Source organism: Orycteropus afer, unplaced genomic scaffold (genome assembly GCF_000298275.1).
Source record: "Orycteropus afer afer isolate SDZICR_OR568_19922 unplaced genomic scaffold, OryAfe1.0 scaffold00233, whole genome shotgun sequence".
NCBI lineage: Eukaryota > Metazoa > Chordata > Mammalia > Tubulidentata > Orycteropodidae > Orycteropus > Orycteropus afer.
Window position 1 is genome coordinate 3,996,536 of NW_006921820.1, and position 8,661 is coordinate 4,005,196.

The following is an 8,661-nucleotide window of genomic DNA, read 5'->3' on the forward strand; positions in this document are numbered from 1 at the left end:
TTTTAGGGATGCTACTGGACTTAGAGTGCCCAGGGACAAAGCCAGACCTGGGCTAAGAGGGTGATAACCAAGGGGGGACTCTAGACTTACTGCAACTGCTTGCCACGACTTTGACCATCTTGCTTCAACCTCTTTGACCATTTGCTAGTCTGAGGGTGTTTGCTGAGGCTGGTGTGGTGCCGAGGTTCTGAGGTGCCATCGAGGTTTGGAATGTCACTGAAGTTCCGTGGGTCCTTGAGGGTGATTTTGAGGTTCCAGGGGCCTTTTTGGTATTGGTCAAATTCTGGGGATGTTGCTGAGATTCTGGAGGTGCTCTGGAGAATCTGGGAGTCCTTAGGGGGTGCTTCTGGCCTTACCCATTCCCTCTGGTCCACTGTTAGTTCCTTCTAAGCTTAGTTAGCGCTTTTCCCTCTGAGGATTTTAATCACCAGTGGCCACTGAAGACACCCACAAGGGCCTCTGATCTTGGACACAAGAATTCCTCAGGTTTAATCAACTCGAACAAAAACATAGGGAGGAAGGAAGCCCTGTCTCCAGGCCTTCATGGGCGGCTCATGCCAGGCCCAGATGGCAGATGGCCTCTGCCTGTCCAGTGTCTGGAAGCTTTTTGTTTTTAAAGAATATTTTGTTATTCTTTTTTATTGTGGCAAAAAATATACATAACAAACATATGTCATCTCAACAATTTCTACAAGTGGAATTCAATGACATTGATTACATTCTTCAAGTTGTGTGAACATTCACCCTAGCCTGGAAGCTTCTTGGGACCCCCTCCCATAGCAAGCAGGGTTCAGCCACCCCCCAGTCTGTGCTCTGCTAGAATCCTGCTGGTCTAGACTACTGAGCAAAGGTCTCCTTGGATACTGGCTTCAGCCTCATCTGAATATGCCCTTGTGGGCTCACATGGGTCTCAGCTGGGCAGCACTGACCCTGCTCTTCTCCCTCCTCGACTCTCAGACACCTTTCAGTTCTCTTAAGACACTTACATCTCTGTTTCTCTGTCATTCCTGACCCTTCTTGGCCTCAGAGCCCTGCTCCAGGCCCCTTCCTCCAAGAAGTCTCCAAGACAGCTGAAATTTTTCCTTACCCCTTTTCCACTTCCTCTCTCTCCTGATCATCTATAGTTCCCTCTCCCGAGCACCCCCATACTCTTGCCCCTTCTTCCCCCCTGAAAGTAGGTGCTAGTGCCTGACTCTTCTGGGTATAAGTTCCCTTACAAAGGCAACCCCCAGAGGACAGGCCCTGGACTCTGCTGCCCAAGGCTTTGGAGTAATTCTTCAGGAATGCATCCTTACCATCTGTCTTAGGCTATCTATTGCTGCTATAACAGAAATACCACAAGTGGATGGCTTTAACAAATAGAAATTTATTCTCTCAGTTTAAGAGACTAGGAGTCCAAACTCAGGGTACCAGTTACAGGAGAAGGCTTTCTCTCCATCAGATCTGGGAGAAGATCTTTGGTCCAAAAGATGTGCTCCACTCCAGGGTCTTTTTTCTTAGTGATAGGCGGTCCCTCTTTCTCTGCTCGCTTCTCTCTGCTTTTACGTCTTATGAAAGGTGATCCAGGCCACACCCCTCATATCAGATTGGAGCTGTGACCTGAGTAAGGGTGCTACACCCCACGCTAATCCTCTCACAACTGATTGACTGATCTCATCATATCATGTCATGAAGCATGATTACATTTCATAACTGCCAAACCTCTGAGAATCAATAACCCAACCAAGTTGACAATATTTTGGGGGGATAAAATGCAATCCATGACACTATCTTTCTCTTCCCAATATTTTTCTTTGCCAGCTTGCAGTCTGGGGGCAATATTCCTAATACCTCAATGCTGACTTTACCATTTTGCAGCTGGAAGCTGGAAGCTGTTCCAGCTCCAAGCTGAGGAGGAACTCTGGGCTCAAGAACTGAGGTCTTTCTCCCAGCCTGAGCCATGTAGCCACACAGTATCTCTTTGACTCTTCCACCCAGCCGGCCCCCCCTGCCCCCATCAAACTGGATGGAGGAAACAGGGGCCAGTAGGGTGGGTAGACAGCAGTGAGGGACTCCTGGGCAGGCTGCAGCCACTTTCCATGACTTTGACCTTCTTGCTATAAGTGTGCTGGCTCCACATTCTTGGGCCAGGAAGTAGGTGAGGAAGCAGAAGCCTTGGAAGGAGGAGAACCCACAATCAAAGACCCTCCAGGTCAGATGACCTATACCTCCTGGGACAGAGGTGGTCTGAGACCCAGAAAGGGGAAGACACTCACTTGAGGTCACACAGCCAGCCCCAGGGCTCAAACGCAGATGGGCTGCCGACTCAATTAAGGCATTTTCCATTGCCATACTAAAACCCGGCCCTTACCTTTTGGACCTGCCAGAGGTGTGTTGAATGATATGGCTGGTATGACACGTGCCCTAGGCACCTCTTGAAGGGGGCCCCACTGAGCAGTTTCTATTAACCATCACAGTTTCCACCACCAGCTGTGAGAGATCATTCAGCAAGTAAAAACGAAGACTTTTGTATTTGAGAACCTGCATAGGTCAAGGCAGATTTTGTGATCTTGCTCTGCTGAGTGCAGAAAGAGAAGAAACTGAAAAAAAAAAAAAAAAAGACTTTGAGCGCGTCACGGACCAATTTGTATCAGTGAAAGCAAGGCAGGTACAGTCGTAATTTTCATGTAGTGTGACAATGTGCTAATAAAAGATTAATGAGGTTGATTTGTATCTTTGAGCCAATATTATGGTAAAGTTATCTAAAAAATGGGTGTCAGGTATTTGGACAGGGGCACAATTTCAGGGCTGGTCATAGTGCTATTTTCTGTGGGTACACTTCTGGGACTCGCCCTCTCCCTTTCTCAGCCCTGTCCTGACCAAGGTACTGAGCACAAGGCCTCTGCCTTCCCTCCTGATGCTGTGCCCCACCAGGGGAGAGGGATGAGGCTCACGACTTCCTCCCCTCTGCCTAGGCCCTCCCTGAATGTGGTCTATAACTCTCCAGTATAGGGGGAGATGGGCATCGTGGGCACTGCGTTCTGCTTCCAGAAAACTGAACCAAACCAACTGCCATTGAGTCAATTCTGACTCATAGCAACCGTTTTAGGACAGAGTAGAACTGCCCCATAAGATTTCCACAGCTGTAAATCTTTATGGAAGCAGATTGTCTCATCTTTCTTCCATGGAGCAGCTGGTGGGTTTGGACCACTGACCTTTTGGTTAGCAGCCAAATGCTTTAACCACTACACCACCAGAGCTCCTGGGCTCGCATTAGGAGGGGTGATAGCCACTGGCTATCCTTTTTGGGGCTGAGCAGGGTTTGGCCCAGAGAGGGATGCAGTGAGGAAGGGACTGTGCCTGGGCTTGGTGGGGGCTCCTTTCTGCCAGATTAGCTGTGGCCCCTGAGGTCGATGGGGACTCTTTCAGGCAACTGGAAGGCCTTTCCTCAGTGAGTAGTGTAGTGGTTAAGGCATCTGACTGCTAACCAAAAGGTTGGTGGTTCAAACCCACCAGCTTTTCTGTGGAAGAAAGATGAGGCAATTTGTTTCCATAAAGATTAACAGCTTTGGAAACCCAGTGGGGGTTGCTATGAGTCAGAATCAACTCAATGGCAGTGAATTTGGTTTTGCCCATCTCTCTCCTCCCTTCCCTGGCTTTATTTCCCCTCACAGCACTCACGGCAGATTTTGTGTCACCTCCCTCACTGCCTGGTTAAGTTCCACGAAGCCCAGGACTTTGTCCATCTTGCTCACCACTGTATTCTCAGCCTGTAGAACAGGGCCTGGCACATTTTCCCTATTGCATTCAATAGATATTTGTGGATGAAGTAATGAGCAATGCAGCCTGGGGGAGGCAGAGTCAGGTTCCCTCCAAAAAGGGAGTGGCTTCTGACGGGCAGTGATGTTCAACCAGGATCACTTCTGCCTTGTGAGCTCCCATCCCAACTGGATTCCAGTGATTAGCGATGTCACAAGGGGATGGAGTCCTTGGATAGGACAAATAACACAATTGGCTGCTAATCAAAAGGCTGGAAGTTTGAGTCTACTCAGGTGTACCTCAGAAGAAAGCCCTGGCAATCTACTGCTGAAAAATCAACCACTGAAAACCCTGTGAAACATAGTTCTACTCTGACATCTATGGGGTTACCATGAGTCAGAATTGACTTGATGGCAATTGTTTTTTTGTGTGTGTTTTTTTTCATGAAACCCAAACCCACTGATTCTGACTCACGGCAATCCCATGTGTGTCAGAGTAAAATTATGCTCCATAGAATTTTCAGTGGCTGTAATCTTCCCAAGTAGATTGTCAGAACTTTCTTCTGCAGTGTCGCTGAGTGGATTGAGCAGCCAACCTTACGGTTAGTAGCCAAGCACAAACCATTTTTGTGCTACACATGAGGGCGATTTAAAATGAGATAGGAATTGACTGCTCACTGAGCTAAAGGTTTGAGACCACTGAGCAGGAAAGGGAGTGGTGGGCTCTGGTGTTGGAGTAAGAAAGTCTGGAAAGCCTGGCTGGTGAAGCCTAGGGTCAGAACAGTGGGCTAGATGGGATAGGCCTATGGGGGATGACTGTCTCTAGAGTAAACAAGGAGCTCTGGTAGCATAGTGGCTAAAGCACTTGACTGCTAACCAGAAGGCTGGAGGTTCAAACCCACCAGCCACTCCTCGGAAGGAAGGTTGGGCAATCCTACTTCCGTAGTGATACTGCCTCGGAAACCCAAGGAGGGGTCGCTATGAGTCGGGGCCGACTCGACGGCACATAACAACAACAACAACAGAGTAAACAATGGCTTTGCCTAACCAAATATATAAAATCCCTCTGACACCATGTGCACAGTGATAGGGGAAGGGGGAGAGGGAGGAGAAGATAAGACAGCTTTGCCTACAGGGAGCTCACAGCCAGGCCTGGTCTCATCTGCAATCCCTGGGCCAAGCAACCAGTCTGGGTTCCTGCCTGGCATCAAATAAAGTTCAGGTTCGGCTCTGAGTCAGCTAACCATCTTCCTGGAAGAGGGGCTATTGGAAAAGAAGGGGGAGGAAGTGCTCAAGTCCTAATCCTAGAAAGCCTTCTGGGACTGGCTATGGATTTTGGATGGGGAGACTTTAGTATTTCTTTCTTTTTTCTTTCTCTTCCATCTTCCTCCCTTTGGCCTTCTTTCCTATCCTTTCTTGCCTTCTGAGCTTAGTCCCTAGGAAAATGCTTCCCTTTTGGTCTGTTATGTTTGATTTCTTTAAGTGCGTACCTTCCTGGTGGTATTGTTCATCTCACAGGCTTGTCTATTGTTTGGCTGAAAGTTGAGCTCAGGGAGTGAGTTCAGTGCCAGACCTGAAGGGTGACTAAGGCCCATAGCCTCAGAGGTTCCACAAGTATCTAGCAGACCAGTAAGCCTGGTCTTTTATTTTTTTATTTTGAGATTTGTTCGACATTTTCTCTCACTCTATCCGGGATCTCCTGTGTGATCCCTTTCAGAGTAGTTGGCAGTGGTAACTCGGCACCATCTTGTTCTTCTGGTCTCAGGGTCATGGAGGTTGAGGTTCATGTGGTTCACTAGTCCCTTGGACTAATTGTTTCCATGCATCTTTGATTTTCTTCACTCTTCTTTGCTCTAGAAGAGAGACCAATAGTTGCCCTTTAGATGACCACTTGCAAGCTTTTAAGACTCCAGTCACTATCACCACAGTAGGATGTAGAACAATGTCTTTGTGGACTATGTTGTGCCAGTTGACCTTGATGTTCCCCATAAGTATGGTCCTGAGCTCACAGACCCAGCAACCCACCCTCTCAAGGTGTTTGGTTACGACTAAGAAGTTTTCATAATTTTGCCCCCTGTTAGCTCTACCATATAAATGAGTATTACCGTACATAACACATACAAATATATATGTAGAAATATCATCTGCCAAACCTATATATGATTGTGGGTGTAATCCCATTAGCCTACCCATACTGATCATCTTGCCTATCTACCTGTGTATCCACTTGTAGGTTAATTTGTTGTTACTGATAATATAGGATTATGTAATAGTGTTTACCTTTGTTGTCTATCATTTATTTTTTAATTTTTATTGTGATTTGGGTGAAAATTTACATAGCAAATTCATTTTCCATAGAGCAGCTCACATACACTTTGTCTCATGACATTGACTACAATTTACCACAATGCAACAACTCTCTTCCCACTTCCTCCCCATAGTTTCCTCTTCCTCATGTCCTTCCCTCCCATGCATTCCTGCCCCTCCCCCTGAGCTGTCTCCTTGGGCATACACAGCCCTTCTATTCTCTCACGATTGATCTCTCCAAGGAGTGTATATACCTAATGTAAATGTTCAGCTCATATGCCTCTCTTTAGTTTGGCTGGAAGCCACAGAAATGAGTTCAATTCCAGACCTGAAGGGTAGCTAGAGGACATAGTCTCAGGGGTTCCACCAGGCTCTATCAGACCAGCAAAGCTGGTCCCTTTTATTTGTTTATTTATTTTATGATTTTGAGTTTTGTTCCACATAGTTCTCCCTCTTTTTCCAGGATCTCCTGCATAGATCCCCCTCTGAGTAGTTGACAGTGGTAGGCAGGCACCATCTAGTTCTTCTGGTCTCATAGTTGTATAGGCTGAGGATCGCCTGGTGTACCAGTCACTTGGACTCATTGTTTCTATGCTTCTTTGGTTTTCTTCATTCTTCTTTGCTCTGGATGAGGAGAGACCCATCATTGCATCTAGATGGCTGCTTGTAAACCTTTAAGATCCCAGTTGCTACCCGCCAATGAAACAATGTTTTTGTGTTGTATGTTATGCCGATTGAGCTTGATGTCCCCTGTAACCATGGTCCTGAGTCCACAGGTCCAACTACTTGCTTGTTTCCTCTGGATAGCTGGCTGTGGCCAAGAAGTGACTACAGCCTTGTTCTTTGTCAGCTCTACTATATACCTGGAAATTCTTACAGGGCATAAAAATACGCTTGTAGAAATGTTGACTGCCAACCCTATACATGGTCATGGGCACACTCTCCCCTGCATAGACATACCTAATAGTTCAGCCTGTCCACCCATCTATCCACCCATAGATCAATGTTTGCCATCACTGTGTTGTCTGTCATCCTTGTGTACCTCTCCATGTCTTCCTTTTCCTTAGTGATATTGTGCAGGTCACCCACTATTTGTGTATTGCCTTTCCCTTCACCCAAATTAATATGTGTCCCTTACCTAGTTTTTTTTTCTCTTTTTCTTTAGGATTTCAATCTTATATCCTCTGACCCTTCACCCATGCTGGTCCCTCTCTCAGGAACATGCTTCCCTACCTTCAATCCTCACTTGCACCCTCAACCCTCCACCTCCTACTCAAGCTGACTTTCCTTTGCCCTTCAGATCTGAAAGGCTACTTCCTTCAGAAAGGCCTTCCTGATTCTTTCAGACCAAGTCAGGTTTCCTATGGCACCCTGTGCCTCCCCTTCATCTCCTTGGGCTCTTGAGGTTATTTACTTGTCTGTGTCCCCTGCTGAACTATAAACTTTCATGTCCCCAGTGTCCAGAATAGTACCTGGCATGTAGTAGATGTTCAATAAATTTATGCTGAAGGGATAAATGAATGAATATTAAAAGAAAACAAAACAAAAGTTTGTTAAATGAAGGTCTTAGGTGGGGAAGGCCACTGCTCAGGCCCTTCATTAGGGGCCAGGAGCCCAAGAATTAGGACCTGAGGACTGCTCTTTGCCTTCATCTGCATCTTGCCCCTCCTTCTGGGCTGGGGTCCAGGGACAGGGAGGGGAGCTGGTCAGGGATCCAGCTTCTCAGGGGAGTGAAGTGGGGGAGCCACCCTCCCCTTACCAGACTTCATCTTCCTCATCCTTATCCTATACCCCAGAGGAGCCAGGAGTCAGGCAGGGCCCTTCTTGCCTATCCGTGGATCTGGATTCTGTTTAAAGGACTGATTTCCGCCTTGTGGGGGTGAGTTATCTCCTTGTGAAATCGAGTTGGAGAAACAAAAAGGTTTTACCAGTGAAACACATGTTGCCTCTTTCATGGAAACCCCAGAAGGAATGAACAGGCCCCCTCCCTGCCTCTACCCCCAGTCCAGCCCCAGCAGTCTCCTTGGGCTGCTGGAATGCTGAACTTGTGGGGGTCACTGCAGATGTGGTGGGCAGGTGTGGAATTTTCTGGGCAGGAGCTGGAGCAGGTATGTATATGCAACCAGGTGTGGGAGGAAGGGAGGCCCTTCTGGCCACACCTCTCTGGGATTTGGGCACCAATGATGCTAGGCCCCTCTCTCTCAGGAAAGGGGCTTTGTCAGTGACTGTGATATCTTCCCATCATTGATACCCAAAGGGACCAGAGAGAGGCAGGTCTCAAAGGAGCCCAAACCAAGGGGGTTTGGGTTGGACCCCAAGAGTGAGGGAGTGGGGCATCCAGCTGAGAGGGCCTGGCTGGACTTTCCTGAGCCCGCCCGCAGCCCGCCCACCCTTTCATCTCTGCAACTCTTTCCTCCCTGTTCTCCCTTAGGAGTGTGTCTGTGCGTCCATCCGGGTGGGCTTGGGAGGGGAAAGAGCACAAATCTTGGATTTTCTTTGAAAATCTCCTTTGGGTTAGACAGACAGACAGACAGATGCTCCAGCCAGAGCCCCCAAGGGGGTGTAGTTAGCTTCTTCAGGACCGGGCAGAAATTTGGCAGGAAGGGACGGGAGGGGA